This window comes from Mobula hypostoma, chromosome 2 (genome assembly GCF_963921235.1).
Source record: "Mobula hypostoma chromosome 2, sMobHyp1.1, whole genome shotgun sequence".
In the NCBI taxonomy this organism is placed as follows: domain Eukaryota; kingdom Metazoa; phylum Chordata; class Chondrichthyes; order Myliobatiformes; family Myliobatidae; genus Mobula; species Mobula hypostoma.
In genome coordinates this window covers 209,146,147-209,171,002 of record NC_086098.1, presented here as the reverse complement: position 1 = coordinate 209,171,002, position 24,856 = coordinate 209,146,147, and the positions used below count along the sequence as shown (strand labels likewise).

The following is a 24,856-nucleotide window of genomic DNA, read 5'->3' as shown; positions in this document are numbered from 1 at the left end:
TGAAGCACATGATGCATATCAAGAAGCCAGACAAGAACTAAAGAAGGGAATTAGGAAAGTCAGGAGGGGCCATGAAAATTCATTGGCAAGTAGGATTAAGGAGAATCCTAAGACATTCTAAACATACCTCAAGAGCAAGAGAATAGCTAGGAGAGGGTAGCACTACTCAATGATAAAGAAGGGAACATTTGCTTGGATGCAGAGAATGTGAGTGAGGTACTTAATGAGTACTTTGCCTCAGTATTTACCAAGGAAAGGGCCATGGAAGACCAGGAGATCAATGGTGAGTGTATAAATACATTAAGGCAATTATAGGTCAAGGAGGAGGAGGTGTTGGGCCTCCTAATGAATATTAAGGTGGACAAGTCCACAAGGCCAGATGGGATTTAACCCAGGTTATTGAAAGCAACAGACTAGATTGCTGTAGCCTTGACCAGTGTCTTCATGTCCAATCTAGGCACAAGCGAGGTTGTGGAGAATTGATGAGTGGCTAATATTGTACCTCTGTTTAGGAAAGAAACAAGGGGAAATCCTGGGAACTATAGACCAGTAAGTCTCATGTCAGTTGTAGGGAGGTTGGTGGAGAAGATTCTTGGGGATAGGATATATGAGCATTTGGAAACCCATGGTCTAATAATGGAGAGCCAGATGGTTTTATGCATGGCAAGTCATGCCTTACCAACTTGATTGAGTTTTTTGACAAGGTGATGAGAGAGATTGATGAGGGTAGGGCAGTGGACGTTGCCTGCGTGGATTTTAGTAAGGCATTTGACGAAGTTCCTAATGGGAGGCCAATCCAGAAGATTAAGATGCATGGGTAGGCAGTGAATTGGCTGTTTGGATTCTGAGCTGGATTGCGCATAGGGGACAGAGGGTAGTGATTGAAGTGTCTTATTCAAGCTGGAGGTCTGTAATTAGTGGAGTTCCACAGGGATCTGTGCTGGGACCTCTGCAGTTTAGGGCATATATAAATGACTTGGATGAAAATGTAGATGGGTGATTAGAAAATTTGCAGATGATACCAAGATGTGTGGAGTTGTGGATAGTCTAGCAGACTGGCAAAGAATACAGCGCAATATAGATCAGTTGCAGATATAGGTTGGGAAATGGCAGATGGAGATTTAAGCCAGATAAACGTGAGGTGTTGCACCTTGGTAGGACAAATGCAAGGAGACAGTACACTGTTAGGGGCAAGATCCTAACAGTTTTGCTGAGCAGAGAGGTGTTAAGATCCAAGTTCATAGCCCCTTGAAAGTGGCTACACAGGTTGATAAGGTGGTTAAGAAGGCTTATGGAATGTTTGCTTTTATTAGACAGGGCATTGAGTTCAAAGGAGGTTATGTTGCAACTTTATTAAAGTCTCTTTAGGCCTATAGGCATCCGTTAGTCTCATGAGACCATGGATTTGTGCCTTGGAAGGTTTCCAGGGCGCAGGCCTGGGCAAGGTTGTATGGAAGACCAGCAGTTGCCCATGTTGCAAGTCTCCCCTCTCCACACCACCGATGTTGTCCAAGGAAAGGGCATTAGGACCCATACAGCTTGGCACCAGTGTCATCGCAGAGCAATGTGTGGTTAAGTGCCTTGCTCAAGGACACACACACTGCTTCGGCCAAGGCTTGAACTAGTGACCTTCAAGTCACTAGACGAACACCTTAACCAGTTGGCCATATTCCAACACATCTGGTTAGGCCACATCTGGTGTATTGCATACAGTTCTGGTCACCCCACTATAGGAAAGATGTTGAGGCTTTCAAGAGGGTGCAGAAGAGGTTTACATCGATGCTGCCTGGTTTAGAGGGTACGTGCTATCACGAGAGGCTGGATAAACTTGGGTTGTTTTTTGTGGAGCGGCGGAGGCTGAGGCAAGATCTGACAGAGGTTTACAAGATTATAAGGGGCATAGAAAGGGTGCACAGACAGTGTCTGTTTCCCAGGGTTAAAATGTCAAATACCAGATGGCATGCATTGAAGGTGAAAGGGCAAGTTTTTTTACTCAGAGTGGTGACTGCCTGTTATGGAGGTAGAGGTAAATACATTAGTGGCTTTTAAGAGATGTTTGGATAAATATATGGATGTAAGGAAAATGGAGGGATATGGACATGGTGTAGGTAGGAGAGATTAGCATTTAGGTGTTTTTGATGTGCTTTTTAGCTGGTTTGGCACAACATTGTGGGCCGAAAGGCCTTTTCCTGTGCTGTGCTGTACTCTTCTCTGTTTTATGTTCTAGTTGCTACTCCATCTTTTTCCACATAGACATAAGTACGGGTGCATGGTCTTGCTGGACATACCTGTTCAACCTGGCTCAGAGATTCATGGAATCATACAGTCCAGAAATAGGCCCTTCAGCCTAACTTGTCGATGCCAATCTAGTTGCCTACATGAGATAGTATTATCTCCCTGACTTTTGAGCTTTAAACCTTTCCTCTCCATGTATGTATACAAATATTTTTGACAATATAATTGTACCCATTCCTACCACTTCCTCTGTCAAATTATTCCACATTGGCTCAATAGGTTCAATAGGTGTATTTAATGCCAAAGAAATGTATACAATGTACACCCTGAAATTCTTTTATAGACAATCACCATTTTACGGAGCGGTTGAGCTCGTAGAAACTAGACAGCATCTTGATTTTTCTGCAACAAAGGAAAGCAAGTTCAGAATGGTAAGTTTTGTGTAGATAATTTTATCTTGCTCTCAAATAACTTCCATGAGAGTGAAGTTAATTCATTACCTCAGATTTTAGATGGTGATTAGTGAATTCTGTTGAGCCTGTTCCCTTAACCCAAATGGTTGTAATGTTGGGGGGGTGGCGGTCATCTGTATCCCCACATTATGCTCATGATCATAGTACTCGTCATTTCAGTCGGAATTCTTGACCTGTAGAAAATGGTAATTTCGGATAATTATTTTAGTTTTGGTTAACATTTGTAATGATTTTGAGGTGATTAATGAATTTTTAATGAAAAAATTTAATCTCTAAAGAATTATCTTATTATTTACATCAACTTTATTCATTCTTAATTGAATGTCCATTTAAAAAGCACAACAGCTTTGACAGAAAACTCGGTCTTTTCCAGTCAGACCATGTCAGGAGTATTTGGAGATGCATCCCACTTTAGAGCTGATCACTACTGAGAAGTCACTGTAGACACCAGGATGTGGCGGATGTCTTTCCATATCTGGACCTATTAAGTATGAACCAGCAGCAGCCAAAGTAACAGGCATTGAGCCTCATATCTAAGAAAGGATGGGCTGACATTAGACGGAGCCCAGAAGTGGAATACGAGGGCGGAGAGGTATAAGAGAAGAAGTATCATTGTGTAACACATACAAAATGCTGGATGAGCTCAACAGGTCAGGCAGAATTCAATGAAAGTGAATAAACAGGTGAAGTTTTGGGATGAGACCCTTCATCAGGACTGGAAAGGAAGGGGTAAGAAGCCAGAATAAGAAGGTGAAGGAGAGGAAGGAGTATAAACTAGAAGGTGATAGATGAGGCCATGTGGATGGGGGATGGAGGTTGAAATAAAAAGCTGGGAGATGATAGGTCGTAAAGGTAAAGGGCTAGAAAAGAAGGAATCTGATAGGAGAGGAGAGTGGACCATGGGATAAATAGAAAGAGGAGAGGCAGGAGGGGAAGGTGATGGGCATGAGAGGAGAAGAGGTAAGGTGGGGGCTGTGCAGAGTGGGAATTGAAGAAGAAAGGAGGAGGGTGAATAAATTACCAGAAGTTGGAGAAATCACTGTTCATGCCATCAGGTCGGAGGCGACCTACATGTAATATGAGGTGTTGCTCCTCCAGTCTGAGAGTGGCCTCGTAGTGGCAGAGGAGGAGACCATAGACTGATATGTCAGAATGGGAATGGGAGCTGAAATTAAAATGAATGGCTACTGGGAAATCCTGTTTTTGCAGAAAGAGTAAAGGTGTTCGACAAAGCGGTTCCCCAATCTACATCAGGTTTCACCAATGTAGAGCAGGCTGCATCGGGAGCACTGACCTTAACAGATTTGCAAGTGAAGTGTTGCCTTGTCTGCAAGGACTCTGTGGGACCCTGAATCAAAGTGGGGGAAGAGTCGAAGGGGCAGGTCTATCATTTTTTCCACTTGCAGGGATAAGGGCCAGAAGAGAAGTTAGTGGAGAGGGACAAATGGGCAAGGGAATCATGGACAGAATGATCCCTACAGCTGAGTAGGTCTACACAAAATGAACCTTTGTTAGTGTGTAGATGCCTTCATCTTTAATTGTTTCAGTTCTCCCAGGAACCATGGACTCAGCAATGTTCCTTCCCAGAAAGACAACCGCAGTCTGTTTAAAAGTTGGCAACTCACTTCTTCTTGATCAGTTCATTCCTGCTGCTCCCGGTTATGCAGCACTTCCTTCAAGAGAGAAGGGTGTCAAGCCAGTTAGTGTCGTATTAAACACTTGAGGAAGCTGGTTATCGCAGATACACACCTGGCATGTGTAAACCCTGATGCACTCTGCAGCTTTGTCGGTACTGTTTGTGTGAGTAGAAAGCTCAGAATCCAGAATAATAATAGTTATTGGTAGGTGAGTAAGGGGATGTAATAGGCAAAGCAGTGGCCTAGTCCAAAAATTAAAGTGATATGATATAGCATTTCAAGCTAAATTCATTGACCAAGATCACTGAACTTCCTTTACTTCAGACAGCTCTTGAATGCAGAGAGGATGTTTCCTATAGTGGGGGCGCCTAGGACCAGAGGGCACAGCCTCAGAATAGAGGGGCGTCCTTTCAGAACAGAGATCAGGAGAAATTACTTCAGCCAGAAGGTGGCGAATCTGTGGAATTTATTATCACAGACGGCTGTAGAGCCCAAGTCATTGGGTATATTTAAATCAAAGGTTGATAAGTTCTTGATTAGTAAGGGCATCAACGGTTATGGGGAGAAGGCAAAAGAATGGGGTTGAGAGGGATAATAAGTCAGCCACGATGGCATGGCAGAGCAGACTCAGTGGGCCGAATGACCTAATTCTGTTCCTATGTCTCATGGTTTCGTGGTCCAATTTTATTGAAGTCATTAACCTTCGCAGCTACAACAGCTCCTGCCGCTGAGCATGTCCAAACTCCTCTTACTCCTATAAAGATACTAGACAGCTGTTCCCTGTTCCACTCTCTTAAATAATATTTCCAGAATCAAATAACCATGACGCCCACTCAGCAACACGTCAATCATGGTTGCTAATTTCACAACAGAACATTCCCAATTATTTGAATAGTCAGCAATGCAGTATGCCTTCCCTCTTAGAAATACAAGATATCTTTTCTGGTGTGGAATATTTATTTGATCAGCCTCCTGGCTGACGTAAGTAACCATGTATTCAGAATGCTAGAAAGTGATATTCCTACTGGATATCTGGACACATGCATAAATTGTGACAATTTGCAAGCTCCATAGAGCGTCGATGAGTACAGCACAGGATCAGGCCATTTGGCCCACAATGCTGTGCCAAACCAGCTAAAACGCAAATCAAAGTCACCCAAACACTAATCCCTCCTACCTACACAATGTCCATATGCCTTCATCGTCCTCACATTCATGTGCCTATCTCAACATTTCTAATGAATTTTCATCTACCACTATACCAGGCAGCGCATTCCAGGCATCTAAGTAAAAAACTTACATCTCATATCCCCTTTCTCACCTTTAATGCAGGCCATCTGGTATTGGACATTTCAACCCTGTAAAACTCTGGGCATTCTATCTCTGCTTCTCACAATCCTATAAGCCTCTATCAGATCCCACCTCAGCCTCCACCACTCCAGAGAAAACAACTCGAGTTTATCCAGCCTCTCATGATAGCACATGCCCTCTAAACCAGGCAGCATCCTGGTAAACCTCTTCTGCACTCTCTTGAAAGCCTCAGAACCTTTCCTATATTGGGGCGACCAGAACTGTATGTAATACTCCGGATGTGGCCTAACCAAAGTTTTATAAACTTGCAACATAACCCCTTGACTTTAGAACTCAATGCCTCAACTAATAAAGCAAGCATTCCATAACTCTTCTTAACCACCCTACTGACCTGTGTAGCCACTTCCAAGGAGCTATGAACTTGGATCCCAAGAACTGTCTGCTCGGCAATGCTGTTAAGGATTTGCCCTTAACAGAAAAATGTCTCCTTACATTTGCCCTACTGAGGTGCAACACCTCACATTTATCTGGGTTAAACTCCAACTGCCACTTCTCTGCCGATATCTGCAACTGACCTATTCACGCTGTATTGTTTGCCAGTCTCTACACTATCCACAACTCCACAAATCTTGGTATCATCATAAACTTACTGACCAGTCCAACTACATTTTCATCCAGGTCATTTATATGCATCAAAAACAGCAGAGATTCCAGCATAGATCCCTGCAGAACACCACTATTTACACACCTCCAGCTCAGATAAGTCCCTTCAACCACTACCCTCGGTCTTCTTTGCACAGGCCAGTTCTGAATCCAAACAATTCATCCAGTCAATTCATCGGGGACGCCCATTCATCTTAATCTTTTGGATTAGCCTCCCATTAGGGACTTTGTCAAACACCTTCCTAAAATCCATGCAGACAACATGCATTGCCCTACTCTCAACAATCTCTTACGTCACCTTGGCAAAAAACTTAATCAAGTTGGTAAGGCACGACCTGCCATGCAAAAAACTGTGCTGGCTCTGTCTGATTAGGCCACGGGTTTTCAAACCCTCGTATATCCTATCCCTAAGAATCTTCTCCACCAACTTCTCTACAACTGACCTGAGACTCACCAGTTAGATCCTTTTAGGCCCTGGGGACTTATCCACCTTAATACTCATTAGGATGCCCAACATTTCCACCCCGGTGACCTATAAACGTACTAACATATTTATACACTCAACACTGATTACCTGGGCCTCCATATCCTTTTCCTTGATAAATACTGAAGCAAGTTACTTATTAAGTACCTCACTCGCATTCTCCGCATCAAAAGGAATGTTTCTCCCATATCTTTGAATGGTCCTACACTCTCCCTAGCTATCCTCTTGCTCTTGATGTATGTATAGAATGCATTGGGATTCACCTTGATCCAACTTGCCAAGGACTCTTCATTGCACCCCTCTTGGCTTTCCTAATTTCTTTAGTTTTTTTTTGGCTTCTTTACACTCCTCATGGGCTCTGTTTGATCCTAACTTCTGAAACTTTACATACTTTTCCTTTTATTTCTTGACTAATTTCATCACCTCTCTGAACATCCAAGGTTCTCTTATCTTTCCATCCCTATCCTTCCTTCTAACAGGAACATACCTTTCATGTACTCTGTGCAATTGACCTTGTTTTGGCTATGTTCTAATCAATTTATCACTACCTTTCTACCCATTTACTTGGTCTTCCAATTTAGCCCCCTAAGTATCTAAACAGGATTGGTAGGAAGAACTTAATACACATTCATGGATTGGGATAATTTTCCTGTTGCGATTAATGTAATTATGGCTTTGTTTCAAGATCCCCTCCCATATGCCTATTACTTCAAGCTGTATGTTTATTCTTACCTTCTTAAAAATCAAGTTACTTAATAGCATAACAGCCTTATTATAATAATTTGCCTTGAAGAGATTATAATTCATTATGTCAGGTATTGGAAATATTCAAACTTGCCTCTGAGATCAAGCAAAGCTCTAACTGTCCTGAGTTTTTTTGCTTTTTCACTATATTCTACAGGCTGTGTTTGGCTTATGGTAGAATGATTGACATCAGAATAATTGCTTTATGATGGTACTTTAAACAACTGGAATAATGTAGCGAGAGTGTGGAGGCGAGTTTTCCTACAAATAGTAATCATCTCACTCTTGGGTAAAAGAACATATGGATGGTGTGTTTTAGGCATTTTACTGTCTTTTGCTGATGAATGTTCAGTGAGTCACTGATACATAAAAAAGGTTTAAGAGATATATCAATGTACCAACATGCTGTGCCATGGAATTGTAGAGTGAAAGCTAACGCCTATTATTTTCCAGAGTGAATCCTCTGATGTCAATTTTGTCATCAGGGTGGAGTTGAAAACGAACAGACAATTTGAAGAACAAATATCAGGGTGACCTAACCTTTGGCTTAGTTTACTAATACTAGCAAATGTACCATAGTAAAAACGTGATTTTCCCTTTCCATTCAGTCACAAAATGCATAGCCTTCTAAAGAATGACCTACACATTTTATGTTTTGTAGAATTTACATGATAGAAAAAGGCTGCTCAAATCAACTGACTGACCATAAGACAAAAGAGCAAAATTGGGTCATTTGGCCCATTAAGTCTGCTCCGCCATTCAATCATAGCTGATCCTTTTTACCTCTCCTCAGCCCCACTCCCCAGCCCTCTCCCCATAACCATTGATACCATGTCCAATCTAGAACCGATACCATGTCCAATCTAGAACCGATCAAGCTCTGCCTTAAATACACACAATGACCTGGCCTCCACAACTATCTGTGGTAACAAATTCCATAAATTCACCATCCTCTGGCTAAAGAAATTACTCTGTATCTCTATTTTAAATGGTCAGCCCTCTATCCTGAGGCTGTGCTTTCTTGTCCTAGACTCCCCCGCCGTGGGAAACATCCTTTCCATATCTACTCTGTCTAGGCCTTTCAACATTCGAAAGGTTTCAATGAGATCCCCCCTCATCCTTCTAAATTCCAGCTAGTACAGACTCAGAGCTATCAAACATTCCTTGAATGATAACCCTTTCATTCCTGGAATCATCCTGGTGAATCTCCTCTGAACCCACTGCAATGTCAGCACATCTTTTCTTAGATGAAAAGCCCAAAACTGTTCACAGTACTCAAGGTGAGTCCTCACCAGTTCCTTATGAAGCCTCAATATCACATCCCTACTCTTCTATTCTAAGCCCCTTGAAAAGGATGCTAGCATTGCATTTGCCTTCCTCACCACCGACTTGACCTGCAAGTTAACCTTTAGGGTGTTCTGCACAAGGACTCCTCTGTCCCTTTGCATCTCAGATTTTTGGATTTTCTCCCCGTTTAGAGAATAGTCTGCACATTTATTTCTAGTACCCAAGTGTATGACCATGTATTTTCCAACATTGTATTTCATTTGCCACTTTCTTGCCCATTCTCCTAATCTGTCTAAATCCTTCTGCCTACCTGTTTCCTCAACACTACCTGCCCCTCTACCAATCTTTGTATCATCTGCAAACTTGGCAACAAAGCCATCTACTGTATTCCATTATCTAAATTATTGATACACAGCATAAAAAGAAACTGTCCCAATACCGACCCCTGTGGAACACCACTAATCCCTGGCAGCCAACCAGAAAAGGATCCTTTTATTCCCACTTGCTGCCTCCTACCAATCAGCCAATGTTCTAATCATGCCAGTAACTTTCCTGTAATACCATGGGCCCTTAACTTGTTAAGTAGCCTCATGTGTAGCACCTTGTCAAAGTCCTTCTGAAAGTCCAAATACACAACATCCACTACATTCCCTTTATCTATCCTATGTGTAATCTCCTCAAAGAATTCCAACAGGTTCCTCAGGCAAGATTTTCCCTTAAGGAAGCTAAACTGATTTTGCCTTATCTCGTTCTGTGTCACCCAAGTACTCCATAATGCTCATCCTTAACAATTAACTCCAACATCTTCCCAACCACTGAGGTCAGGCTAACTAGTCTATAATTTTCTTTCTGCTGCCTTCCTCCTTTCTTAAAGAGTGGAGAGACGTTTGCAACTTTCCAGACCTCTGGCACCATGCCAGGATCCAATGATTTCTGAAAGGTCCTGGTATTTACACTCTAACTCAGCCTCATCTGAGCCCAATTTATCTCATCCTAGTAATACAGACTTTCAAGCAACACGCACAAAAAATGCTGTAAACGCAGCAGGCCAAGCAGCATTCCCTCCCCCTTTCTTTCTCCCTAGGCCTCCCGTCCCATGATTCTCTCCCTTCTCCAGCCTCGTCCAATCAACATTCCAGCTCTTAGCTCCATCCCTCCCCCTCCAGCCTTCTCCTATCATTTCAGATCTCCCCTCCCCCTCCCACTTTCAAATCTCTCACTACCTCTTCTCTCCATTAGTCCTGACGAAGGGTCTTGGCCCGAAACGTCGACTGTACCTCTTCCTATAGATGTTGCCTGGCCTGCTGCGTTCACCAGCATTTTCCGTGTGAGGTGCTTGAATTTCCAGCATCTGCAGATTTCCTCATGTTTGTGTTTTTAAATACTGTACAGACTTTCATTCCTTTTTGTTTCATCTACTGGTCTATTTTGTTCTTAAACATTCTTCTCATTTATTCCATGCAGCAGCAAGTTCCACTTGCTAATCATTCTGGGTTAAAAGGTTTCTCCAGAATTCTTTATTGAATTTATTTGTGATCATTTTTCATTTATAGTCTCTAGATCTGGAATAACCACACCTGGAAATATCTTTTCTACATCCATCCTATTAAACCTCTATTTGTTCACTCTGCCACTTATTCCTCACGTAAAGAGCCTAATTCATTCAATTTTTCCTGATTTGTTATTAATTTCATGCTTGCAATCTTTCTTTTGCAACTTTGGGTGTAACGTAGAGACCAGGACTGAGTACCAAATACACTGCAATCTGCAGCAACACGCAAAAAGCTGGAGGAACTCAATCTGTCGGACAGCGTCTTTGGAGGGAAGAGGACAGATTTTATTTCAGTTTGAGACCATTCATCTGGGCTGAAGGATCGAGGTGAGATGCAGTATCTGCTGTCTCCAGCATTCTAAGGGTTGTCTAAATAAGGTGGTATAGAAATGTACAATAATCTATCTGCCTTACATTTTATGTTAAGCCTGGGAATCAGCCTTTATAAAGAACACAAATACTAAGATAATCACTGAGAAAGATGCATCTGGCAGAATATAATGAAGTCTGTAATATAACAGACAATGAAGTCACGATCATGAACTACATTATAAAATAGTCAAAAAGATAGATGTCTGCAGTTCATGAAAAATATTGGAACAATCACATAAAGCAGCGATTTCTCAGCCAATGATCATCATTGCCATTTCACAACGCAAACCTGCAAAGGAGGAATGCAATGAGAAAAATAAAAACAAAAAAAAATTGATGCATTCAGTACAAAATAAATCTTAGCTTTAACATTAATAAAGTGTTCTCAGCAAGAACGATCGTGGCTTGAAGATCCACCAAGCGAGGATGAAGTGTTTGGCGGGAGCAGGAGCGGCACAACGCGCAGGTGTCCAACCTGGTGAGACGAAGGAGGGGCCAGGCCCGGAGTCACCCCATAGTGCCCAGAACCTCCAAGTGTTGCAAACTAATCCCTCTAGCATGAAGTCTAACAGGAGGCGAATCAAATGGCCTGCAGCTAACATAACTTCACTGTGGAAGCAGTTTGATGAAGATGTTAACCAAATTCTGGAGGCAACGGTGAAGGGAGGGGTTGATGGGAAGCTGCAAGCCATGACAACAATTATTGTGTGAAGAGCAAGATGTCTCCCAGTGGAGGTTGGTTGTAGGGGATTCATAGCCCATTCTTTAGTTAGAGCCTTCAGCATTTTGGGCATCGAGGGAGAGAGAAAAAGAGGAGAGCCATCCGCAGTACCACCGATGCGGCAGAGAGGGCCTCAAGATGGCTGTGGCTCAAAAGAGGGGAGCCATGGAGTCATAAGCAGCTAGCCATCTGGACACAAGCTGGGGTCTGATCAGCCCCGGCTGGGTCACCTGGAGGAGGTCGTATGATGTTGAAAGACCCGAAACACCCGATGATTCCAGAAACATGACTGAAGGTGTGTCCAGAAGCATCAATAGATGTATGCACACAGTAGGCTTGATCAATTTTACCTCAACAGAACTGGGGACAACATCCTTGTGGGAAGGTTCACTCATGCACTGTGGAAAGTTTAAACTAATTCAGTAGGGTGTTACGCACAGGAAGAAGAAGGAATAAGATGCAAATAAGAGTGGCAGAGGTAAATAGAACTAGAACAAATAAAGAAAATGTTTTAGGCAGAACATGCCTAAAAGAGCAAACAAGGATAAAGATTGACTTACATTGCCTGTGAATACCACAAGTGTCTTAAACAAGAGTGGGACACTGTACTTGTAATTAACCGTGTGGAATCACAATGTTGTGGCAGTAAATGAAACCTGGTTAGAAGAAGGCCAGGGATGGGATCTAATATTCCTGTATACATGGTATTCTGGAAAGCAGCAGTACTGATTCACATGAATACTGCACTACTGAAGAGCAAGGTTGACCTGTAAGGATCAAGACCAGAAACTACCCATTTAGAAGTAAGATTACACAGCTGTAATCACTTTTTAAGCTGCAAACTTAAGGGAAGGATGTTGAAGACCAAATTCCAGAGACATGCAAAAGTTACAGACTATCTATACATAGACAGTAACCACAGTACTGTACAAGGGGAATGAGCATTGCTAGGTCAGGTTCTGGGTAATGAACCAAGGTCAAATAGAACAAGTTTCAGTGACAAAACCTGAAATATGATGTTGAGAATAAATCTAGAAAGGGTATGAAGTAGAAGGATAGGGAAATTAAAGGTGATATTCCTGAATGACCAAAAAAAAAAGTGAAATTGAGCAGGTAAAAGACTAATTGACCAATGTCAGGTTATTGCCGCAAGTGAAAGCAAGGCTGATTATGGAAGTTCAGAGCAAAACAAAAAAGGAAATAAGAGAAGTAAGAAAGACCAAGATAGGGCATTGGAAAAAGATTGACAGCAAATATAAAAGAGAATCTAAAAATATTCTACAGGAAAATGAATTGTGAGAGCTGGGGCTAATGAGACATGAAGCAAGGAAGTCCACACATGGAAGTTAAAGGCATGTCTGACGTATGAGGTAACTACTATACAATCATTTTCATCAATGGAGATGATGCAGCTGGGTGTCTCTGGAAAGAAAGATATCAATGATATTCTGGGTGGGAAGGGAACGAGTAAAAGCCTCCACATTAGATAGGCTGATTGAAGGAAATGTATAAAATATCTGGTCTGACCCAGATGCTGATGCTCGGAGTAACCCAGTTACTGGTTTAATTGGCATAGAATGTAGTGTCTCTGTAGGAAACATTTTGTTATCTGAGCATGAGTCTGATGTGCTATCTGCAGAGCAGCCTGCTCCTGCATTGTGGCATCCTGTGGTGTCCAACACATGCCGGGAGTTTACGTTCATCATTTTTACTCATGCATATGAGGCTTGTATCACTCACAGTACACTCATGCAGAGCCAAATCGTCCTTGGGAGCCCTTTGAAAAGTCAATCATTTGGAGGGGGTTTGCGGCCATATGTAGGGCAGACCAAGCAAGGATGGTAGATTTCCTGCTGTGTAGGAACTGTGGACTAGACATTTTCATTTACCTTCTCTGTTCATCATTACTAAAACTACTGCGTGATGTTCTTCCAAATTCCATTTCAGTGTCTGAATCTCCCATTGACATGCATGGGCATAAACATCACCTTTCGTTACATGCTGACGATATCCTTTTATATATCTCCAGCCCACAAGCATCAATACCCGCCCTTGTGACTCTAATTAATAATTTTGGTAGTTTCTCATGTTTCTCTATTAATTGGGATAAGTGTGAACTAATGCCAGTCACTGCAGTGGTTAATACAGTGTATTTACAGTCCATTCCCTTTAAAATAACTTATGATAATTTTTCCTACCTAGGTGTGACTATTACAAAAAACTCAGATGACCTTTTGCAAGTGAATTGGCGAAACAAAGTTGAGCAGGTTAAACGCAATATTGACTTTTGGAAAACCCTTCCAGTTTCTTTGGTGGGGAGGGTTAACGCAATCAAGATGATTGTACTGCCACGATTTCTTCATCTTTTCCAGTCAATTCCATGTTTTATTCCTCTGTCATATTTTAAGCAATTGGATTCAATTATTATACCCTTCATTTGGAATTATAAAGCCATTAGAATTACTAAAAAACACTTGTCAAAGCCCAAGGAAGCAGGTGGTTTTGCCCTACTGAACGTTAAAATGTATTACTGCGCTGCCCACCTATCCATTCTTGCATGGTGGGAAAAAGGCCCACCCTCTACCTCAGACTCGCGCCCAGCATGGTTACTCATAGAGTGAGTGCTTTGTATGAAGACTTCCTTACCAGTTCTCCTTAATAGCCCCACTGCAGTTAATAAGTCACATTTTAGTAACAGCTTTGTGGTTGGCAACACTATAAGAATTTCGAAGCAGATTCAACTACACATTAAGGCCCCAAAATCTTATATTGACACTCCGATTTGTGACAATCATTCCTTTTTGCCTGGCCTGAATGATACTGTTTTTTCCACCTGGAAACAGAAAGGCATCTGTAGTGTAGGTGACCTATATATTAAAGGAAACTTTGCCTCATTTGCACAGTTACAAGCAGTTTACAATATCCCTGCATCTAATTTTTTAATATTTTTACAAATTTGAGATTATGTTAGGAAATATATACCTAACTTCAAAGTTTTAGAGAAACATGAGTCCCTGGAGGCAATAAATAAATTTGATCTGTTGCTCGTAGAGCGGTATCCTATTTTTATTATAATGGAGCTCGGGTGAATACTGCAGGTCTTAAACAGGCATGGGTGGATGAATTGGGTATAGAACTGACAGAGGAGGTCTGGGATAAGTGTTTAAAGAGTATACATGATTGTTCAGACAACGTCAGACACAGACTTATACAGGTTAAAACAATACATAGACTCCATAATTCCAAAGAAAAGTTGCACAGTTTCTACCCTGATGTTTCACCAGTTTGTAATAGATGTAAATCTGTGAACAGTAATTTGTCACATTTGTTCAGGCCATGTTGTAAGCTTTATGCATACTGGAAAAGTATTTTTCACTGTTTCTCTGAGGCTTTTGGGAAGCGGTGGGAACCAGACCCACTCATAGCCATCCTTGGAGCAACAAGTTCCCTATCTTCAGCCAATAAGTATGAAAAAACGACTGTATTGTTTGGAATGGTGATTGCTAAGAAGTTAATCCTGCAAATGTGGGAAATGGACTCTATGCCTACATATGATTTGTGGCTGAGAGAACTAGCAAATACTTTACATTTGGAGAGACTGAGACTATGTAATGAGGACAGAGGGGACATCTCTGAAAGGATATGGGGCCCTTTCTTACAGGGTGAGGACTGAGGTTTTTTGGTGCAGTGCACCTCTGCTGTGTATGTTTACTTTTGCCTTTATATTTTTCTCCATTTTGCTGCTCAATATTTAATTAGATTTTAAGGTCATGGTTTTTGCTGTATTTTTTTGTATGTTTGTTTGTAATACAAAAAATAAAAAGAATATATATAGTGTCCGAACCTAAGTTCCATGACTGTCATGTGTAGCTGAGCATCACAAGTAGTGTCACAGCCTCACAGCCAGTGACCTGGGTTCGGTTCTCATGTTTGCTTGCATTTTTCATGTTCTGAAGGGCTCCAGTTTGTTTCCACATGCCAAATTATGCTAGCTTTGGGCTAATGGTTACTGTAACTAACCTCTAGTGCAGGTGGCAGTGGATATGGAACAGGTGCTGAGGTATCGGCAAAGTTCAACCTAGGCATCTGCCAGACCAACACTGCAGCCCTGTAGCACCTGGCAAATTCAGCCCCTAACACTCCTACAGACTGTCAAGCTACCTGCAATATCTCCCCGAAAGTAACTCTTGGGTACTGTGCTCAGTTCTGGTCACCTCACTACAGGAAGGATGTGGAAACTATAGAAAGGGTGCAGAGGAGATTTACAAGGATGTTGCCTGGATTGGGGAGCATGCCTTATGAGAATAGGTTGAGTGAACTTGGCCTTTTCTCCTTGGAGCAGCGGAGGATGAGAGGTGACCTGATAGAGTTGTGTAAGATGATGAGAGGCATTGAATGTGTGGATAGTCAGAGGCTTTTTCCCAGGGCTGAAATGGCTAACATCAGAGGGCACAGTTTTAAGGTGCTTGGAAGTAGGTACAGAGGAGATGTCAGGGTAAGTTTTTTTACACAGAGAGTGGTGGGTGCCTGGAATGGGTTGCCGGCAACAGTGGTGGAGGCAGATCTGATAGGGTCTTTTAAGAGACTCCTGGATAGGTGCATGGTGCTTAGAAAAATAGAGGGCTATGGGTAACCCTAAGTAATTTTTAAAGTAAGTACATGTTGGCACAGCATTGTGGGCCGAAGGGCCTGCGTTGCTCTGTAGATTTTTTCTGTTTCTATGGTGGGAATATTCTGAGAGCCAGCATAAATTTGATAGGTTGAATGGGGCTCCTATAATGAAACATAGAGAGAAATTAAACTTGAATATCTGGATTTTTGGTCTCGGTCTCTCACTCACTAGCCTGCTAATTAAACACTGCACCAACATCATATCCACATATACCATGTCCTAAACACATGCAAGGTGTAAATCCCTTAGTCTTGCACTATTCCAACAAATATATTATGACTATAGAAATTGTTGTATGCTCTTACTGTTAATTTCCATACAGCTAAAAAATGAGACACATGCTTCCTTGCCTTAAGGGGACAGGTGGCTAAGTGTTGTAATAAATGTTACTGGTCTAGAAATCGTCATGCACCAGTATTAATATATTAGATGATTGTTATGGTCTATTAAGGCCTGCTTCAGTTGTTCTGCTCACTTCTGCTAACTTTTTTATCTATCTCATTTCCATTTTTGTTCAGAGCAACACCTTCTGGGGCTTTCTGCAATATTGATCTCCTTATATGTGTTATAAGTTTCCTACTATTGCTAATTCATACACTACATTTGTAGGTCAAGGTCTGGAAATACTTTTTCATTAGGAACATTTTGAGTGGAGCCCTCACTCTCCCCCTTTAAATGTATTATTTGTCTTATTATTCTCTTCCTGACAGTCACAACATTGATCTGTTACTAAATAGAAAATAATGGCTTTTTTTCATTGTTTCACATATTTTCATTAGACCCATTTCTTAATAAGCATTGTCAGAGACAGAAATCCAACAGAATGAGGGCTGTATTTCTTTCAGTCCCCAGGGTTGGACATACATACATATATTTCTTATAATTCAGTAATACGCCCTTCCAACCCAATGACCCTTTGCCATTCCAATACACCCATGTGACTAATTCATTTACTCACCCACACTTCTTTAGAATGCATTTGGAAAAGGGAGCACTGAGAGAAAACCCACATGGTCTCAGGGAGAACATACAAACTCCTTACAGACAGCAGTGGGAATGCACTCGGGTCACTGGTACTGTAACAGTGTTACGCAAACTACTGCACTACCATGTGTGACAAAGAAAGAAACATCTAAGTATCTTCCATATGAGAACGTTAACCATTCTTACTTGACTACCTTAAGCTGATATTGAACCTCAACTGGACATGTTGATTACTTAGGGAAAATTAGTACATTTGTCAAATAGTAGAGCCTCAATGGAGATGTGATAGTAACACAAAATATGTAGTAAAGAAAGAATAAGCAAAAAGATTTGTGGTTACCGTCCACACCCATCATTAATTTCATGGTATCTATACCAGACTGCTGAATTGGAGATGAGTCAATGGATTTCATTCCATTTTTTCAGTTCCCAGCAAATCCCAGTCTTTGACATCTAATTTGTTTAAATGTTCCATTTCCCAACCTATTCTAGCCCATGAATTCAGAAAAATGGGGCAAAGTCACAATGGGTTTTTCTCACTATGACTTGAGCAAAAACTTTAGAAGTAGCTGTTTTCAACTCTTTGCTCCGTGTATTCATCTCCCAGCATTTTCCAGATTCCCAGATGGTATGTTGCTTCCCCGGTGCCAGGGTCAGGGACATCCTGGATCATGTCCACATCATTCTTAAGTGGGAGGGTAAGCAGCCAGAGGTCATGGAACTAATGACATGGATAGGAAGGGTGATGAAGTCCAGCAAAGTGAGTTCAGGGGGTTAGGTGCTAACTTAAAAGACAAGGCCTGCAAGGTTATGATCTCAAGATTGCTACTCATGCCATATGCTAGTGAGGCCAAAAATAGGAAGATCATACAGTTTAATACGTGGCTAAGGAGATGGCTCAGAAGGGAGGGCTTCATATTTTGGGATCATTGAGCTCTTTTCCAGGTACAGAAGGGATAGCTTGCATCTGAACTGGAGAGGGACTAATATCCTGGTGGGAAGGTTTGCTCGTGCTGCATGTGGGAGTTTAAACTAGAGTTGCAGGTGCAGGATGGAGGTGGTGGGGGGTCGGGGGGGAACAGAATGCCAGAACACTTTTCCAATAAAACCATTACTGAAACACTAACTGTTTATTCCTTTCCATAGATGCTGCCTGACCTGCTGAGCTCCTCCAGAATTCTGTGTGTGTTGCTTTGAATCTCCACCATCTGCAGAAACTCTAATGTTTAGGATTTTCTACTTCATCCATATTTCTGCTTTGACCCTTAGTATCCAAACACCTATTACATAGAGTATACTCAATGGACCAAATTTTTGAAACAAATACTACCACATGATATCCTTTGCTCCTCTAATCCAAGAATGAATTTCTATCTCTACCATTATTAGGTCTTTCCCACTGAGTTCCTCAATTAAATGTTCTGAAAAAGAACTTGTGTGCGGTGTTAAATAAAATGTCTGGAACCACTTATCAGATCAGGTTGCACCTGTGGAAGGGAAATAATGTTCATATTTCAGGTCAACAACTATTTGACAAAACAGAGCCCACTGCTGAAGTAAGAACGTTATTCCTGCGTTTTTCCACGTGCTGTGGAGCTCTGTCTGTGAATTCTTCACAAATAATTTGATAACAGATGTTATATTTTCTCTTGGTGAATATCAAGCTGTACTTTAGAACAAGAATAAATGAAATAGAAACAGAAATAGGATATCCAACCCTTAGGCCTGCTCTGTACTAAATAAGACCATTTTTGATCCTGTGCCTTCTCCACAGACCTAGCCAATGCAGGTGATTCCAAGTGATTCCACAAATCTATCAATCTTGGATTGAGTATCTGATTATCCATCACCCTAGAGATGGAGAATTCTGAAGATTAACAGCTCTCCATGCAAGGAAATTTCCTGTCAGCTTATTCCTAAAAGCTAGCCCTTGTCCAAAGGAAGAGTTCCCTCACTCCAATCTCTCTGGCTAATTGGAACAGACAATCAGCATTTATTCCATTGATTTCTCTCCGTATTATTATTTCTCAATATTCCTCAATGAGATCATCTCTTTTTTTTCCCCAAACCTGAATGACTCCGTACCTTTATTACTTAGTATCTTTTCATGGGCATTTCTTTTGTATACAAAGTTATGAGGAAGGGTAGAAAAGTAGATAATAAAAACTTTAAATATCAAATTTAAGGTAAAGGGTAAGAGGTCAGGAGAGAATCTGAGGAAGGATTTTTTTTGGAAGGGCTGCCTGCGTTCGGGAACGTACTGATTGATGCGACAGTGGAGGTAGAAATTCACACACTTAACGAGAATTCAATCACCAAGAGGCAGGTAGCCATAGATTAAGTTCCAGTAAATGGGATTAATGTAGATGGAGGTTTGGTGGCTAACACAGATCTGCTTAGTGGCCTGTTTCTGGAGTGCATAATGTACTGTATGTTTCTATCAATCACACTACACTGACTCCAAAACAAGTATATCCTCTATTAGGTACGAAGACTAAAACTGAATGAAGACACACAAAGTAAAACTTCCTCACAACTGAAATCCATTGTATCTTATAATAAAAGCCAACTGTTTTTGTAGCTGCTTTCTATAACTGCATGTTTATTTTCATTGCCACATATGACTGCACAATATGATCTCTTTGTTAACCAGCTTAACCACTTTTCTCCCAATTAGAAGTATTTTTATATTCTTTCTACCAGGCAATCTAACTTCACATTTCTCCATGTTATACTCCATTGTTAACTTCTTATCTATTTACATAAGCTGACCATACACATTTATCCTACTCACTGTCCACCTTCCCAATATCTGAAAATATGATTTAATTTTAATTACAGGTTTCCCCCGCCATCCAAAGGTAAAGCGTTCCCATGAAACTGTTCGTAAGCCGAAATGTCATAAAGCGAAGAAGCAATTACCATTTATTTATATGGGAAAGTTTTGTGAGCGTTTGCAGACCCAAAAGTAACCTACCAAATCATGCCAAATAACACATAAAACCTAAAATAACAGTAACATATAGTAAAAGCAGGAATGATATGATAAATACACAGCCTATATAAAGTAGAAATACTTTTCCACAATCATTGCCGGCACTGTTCTCCAAAGCGAAAATCTCACGCAAGCGCTCTCGGCAGAAAATCTCACGCAAGCGCGGCTGGCAAAAACATTCTCTCCAGTAACTTTTAAGCTATGAAGCTGCCAAATCATACCAAATAACATGTAAAAATACACAACCTATATAAAGTAGAAATAATGTATGTGCAGTGTAGTATCACTTACTGGAATTGGGACAGCACTGAGCACACTGATGATGGTGTGTTAGACTGAGCTGTCACAGGTTGGGGTGGTGCAGTGGCCCCCACCCTCCAGGCCACCGACCGATACATTGCTGTGAGGCACGCAGGGGTCCAGCGGTAGCCGGGAGGCACACAGCACATCTTTAAGAAAAAAGCCGAAATAAACATGCTAATTAATTACCTGCCACCCAACACGTAATTGTTGGCCCAGATCAGTGCTGATTGCATCACCTCTGATCTGGGCCGACACTTACGTGTCCAGCGGCACCTAATTAATTAGCATGTTTATTTCGGCTTTTTTCTTAAAGATGTGCTGGGTGCCTCCCGGCTACCGCTGCATTCTCCGCGCATCGGTATCTGTCCGTGGCCTGGGGGTTGGGGTGGTGGGACACTGGGGTGTCATCTCATCGTCGCCTGTTTCCATTAGAGCAGGCAGCTCATCTTCTGCTATGTCTGCCTGCCTCAATGTCAAAGGTCGAGGTTCGTTGTCTGCTGTGGCTGATGCGGAAGGCTTGCTTGACTACTGAGCCTCGCGCATTTTTCTATCATACAGTTCTTTGTAAGCACTCAAACCATCCTGCAAATATCCCCTAAACCTATGTCCCCTTACAAAATTAAAGTCGTACTTTATCATTGCAGCGAAAATCTCACGCAGTTGCTTCACGTTCATTTCACTACTGCATTCGGTTTCGATTGTTATCCTTTCCTCTTCCAATTGCATCAGCTCTTGATCGATCAGTTCTTGGTCATGGGATGCCAAAACCTCTTCAACATCATCTTCATCAGCTTCCACAAGCCAAATTCATGTTGTCCTTACTTCGTTCACCACGATCAAAACGCTTAATTATGTCCAGTTTTATGCTAAGTGTAACACCCCTACGAGTTCTTTCAGGCTTTTCCAATACCTCAGAAGTCATCTTGCAAACAGCTGCTCACAGGCACGTGTTAAAGTAATGCCGTTCAGAATCCGGGGAAGAGCGGCTGCTCGGGGCGCATGCAGCCTTTTATCGCGCGCTGATTTTTTTCGTAACAGTGAAAACACCTTCTGTTAGCGAAAACAGGGTACTAATGTAGGTCTTTCATAACAGTGAGGTTTCATAAAGCGAACGTTTGAAAAGCAGAGGACATCTGTATCATCAAAACATGAATATGAGGGGCTTATATTTACCCTTGTAACAAACTCTCCTCCCCACATTCATCAAATTTGTAAGTGATTTGTTGATTGACACTCTGTTCTTCTATGATTTTAAAAGCAATTAGCACATACTTTACAAAGCCAGGGATTAGGGTTCAGTTCTCACTGCTGTCTAAGGAGTTTGAATGCATTCTCCCCATGAGCATAAAACCATAAGACCATAAGACGTAGGAGCAGAATTAGGCCATTCAGCCCATCGAGTCTGCTCTTCCATTCCATCATGGCTGATCCTGGATTCCACTCAACCCCATACACCTACCTTCTCACCATATCCTTTGATGTCCTGACTGATCAAGAAACGACCAACTTCCACCTTAAGTATACCCACGGACTTGGCGTCCACCACAGTCTGTAGCAGAACATTCTACAGATTTACTACTCTCTGGATAAAAAAAAAAATCCTCTTTATCTCTGTTCTAAAAGGTCGTCCCTCAATTTTGAGGCTGTGCCCTCTAGTTCTGGATACCCCTGCCATAAGAAACATCCTCTCCATATCTGCGCTATCCATTCCTTTCAAAATTCTGTAGGTTTCAATAAGATCCTCCCACATTCTTCTAAATTCCAGTGAGTACAGATCCAAAGCTGCCAAACGCTCCTCATATGTTAACCCCTTCATTCCTGGAATCATCCTTGTGAACCATCTCTGGACTCTTTTCAATGACAACACACTCTTTCCGAGATATGGGGCCCAAAACTGTTGACAATGTACCAAGTGCGGCCTGACTAGCGTCTTATAAAGGCTCAGCATTATCTCCTTGCTTTTATATTCTATTCCCCTTGAAATAAATGGCAACATTGCATTTGCCTTCTTTATCACAGACTCAGCTTGTAAATTAACCTTCTGGGAGTCTTGCACCAAGATTCCAAAGTCCCTCTGTACCTCTGATGTTTGAACCTTTTCGCGATTTAGATAGTAGTCCACACTATTGTTCCTTTTACAAAAATGTATTATCATATATTTACCAACATTATATTCTATCTGCCACTTTTTTGTCCATTCTTCCAATTTATCTAAGCCCTGCTGCAATCGCATTGCTTCCTCAGCATTACCCTACCCCATCCACCTATTTTTGTATCATCCACAAACTTTGCCACAAAGCCATCAATTCCATTATCCGTTGACAAACAATGTGAAAAATAGTGGTCCTAATACTGACCCCTGAGGAACACCACTAGTCACTGGCAGTCAACCAGAAAAAGCCATCTTTATTCCCACTTGCTACCCTCTTGCTGTCAGCCATTCCACTATCCATGCCAGTATCTTTCCTGTAACGTCATAGGATTTTATCTTGTTAAGCAGCCTTATGTGTGGCACTTTAACAAATACCTTCTGAAAATCCAAGTAAATGATATCCACTGCCTCTCCTTTGTCCACCCTGCTTGTTACTTCCTTGAAGAACTCTAAAAGATTTGTCAGGCAAGATTTCCCATTAATGTGTGGTAGCATGTGGGTTTCTTTCCTCCCACGTTCCAAGGATGTACAGGTTAAGGTTAGTAAGTTATGGGCGTGCTTCATTGGTACTGGATGAATTGCAACACTTATGGGCTGTCCCCAGCACATGCTTGCATTGCATTGGTCTTGCGTTACTGCAAACAATGCAAACAATTGTGTGTTTCAATGTTTTAAAGTACATGTGACAAATGAAGCTAATCATTATCTTTTTTAAAAATCATCCATCTATGTTCTTCTGAATGCAATTAGCTCTGTTTTATGTAGTCACATTTATCTTTTATCAATTGCTTTGGATAATTCAGATATATTATTTCCATCAGTTCCCCTTTTCTACTCTGCTAGAGAATTCTAATTCCTCAACAGCCTGCTCTCTTAGAATACTAGTCATCTTGTTTCATTAACAGTACTAACACACATTATGCACATTAAGATAGTTTTTTTATAATATTTTTTAAAAGCTTGCTCAATCTTCTCCCCTTGGGGAACTAAATTGGCAAGTTTAATCTTGTCTTCATTTTGCTTTATTAATCAAAATCCCTTGGAAGCTAATTGTTAAAAAATTGCTGTAGGGACTTCGTGCAAGCTCAAATTTGTCCTATTTTTCATACTGATTTACTTTCATTTCATGAATCTCATAATTCCCATTACCTTCCAATCAGAGAGTTTGCTTCTTTCATGTAAGAAAGTTGGAGTTACATTCCCCATCCCAACTATTCCTCTGAATAGTTTTCTGGAAGTTGATGATGAACTGAGCTATCAAATCACCTGACTGACATGACAGGAGGCCACTTTGATGGCTGGTCGACATTAAGATTCTTCAGTAACCATGGAAGTATTCAGCACAAAAGTTCTTTCCTTGGTAAGGTTTGCTCAAGGTGGGAGAAGTTGAAGTTGAACATAAATCTGATATGAGATTCAATCTCCCAAAGGAAGGACAGAGCCAAAACAGTAGTTATGCTGACTGAGTTTTCATTTATTCCATGGAGAAACAAGCTCCCTATGCCTATCGCCACACAAAAAAAATAGGATTTCCCTGTGTTTTGGGCTCTTTTTGAAGGTAGCAATTACCTGATACTTGCAGTTACTCTGCAAATCTGATGGTTAGCCTGAATCCAAAATCTCGAAAAGAGCAGTTTGTCCTCCTCAAACAGGCTTTCCTTATCTGTAATTTGAGGATTTCAAAGAATAGAGAGCCATCCCAATGATGGTAGCAATGCGACAAGAATTTCTGCCAGGCCCTGCTCTCCAACTCCTTCTGAAATTCATAATATTATCTACATTTGTATAACCACAAAGCAATCAATTTGACTATGTCGCGTGTCTTTAATCAGGACATTCTGTTCCCTGTCTACCTTTTTTATGTGTTCAGACCATGACTGTATTGGGAAGGAGAGTCATGTGGTGTACTAACATTGTCATAGGCATTCAATCCGCACTAACAGTTAACAGCTTTAACATGTGAATCGTTTAAGCATTCTGCCTTGCAAATAAATATGCATTTTTTGCTGGAGGTAATCTACTTCACGTTACTGCTGCTCCTTGGGTTTTCTTTATATTATAAGTTTCACTCTAAAGCAGATTTGCTTTTTTGTCACTGTCATTATAGACTATGCCAAAGTGTAAACAAAGATAAAGCAGTACATTTAGCACCAGCCACTCTAAACATAGTGTACTTTGCATCTTGCCTTTCGTCCGAGGCTAGGCGCAGCCTGATAAATTGTTCCAAATGCGAAACTATGCAGGTCTGTACAAACAACGTATTACTGTGCC

At 41.3% G+C, this 24,856-nt stretch overlaps 1 long non-coding RNA gene across 3 annotated transcripts; it reads right to left on the bottom strand.

Annotated features, from left to right (window-relative positions):
• Positions 1–2,511: 2,511 nt before the first annotated feature.
• Positions 2,512–23,039, bottom strand: LOC134336699 (uncharacterized). 3 transcript variants are annotated; one of them, XR_010015855.1, is made up of 3 exons: positions 22,961–23,039; positions 2,736–2,881; positions 2,512–2,637 (listed from the first exon to the last, which is right to left on the bottom strand). It is a non-coding gene; the product is annotated as an uncharacterized LOC134336699 (long non-coding RNA). The 3 variants fall into 3 exon arrangements; XR_010015854.1 differs by lacking the exon at positions 22,961–23,039 and adding an exon at positions 21,893–22,098; XR_010015859.1 differs by lacking the exon at positions 22,961–23,039 and adding an exon at positions 4,334–4,449.
• Positions 23,040–24,856: the final 1,817 nt, after the last annotated feature.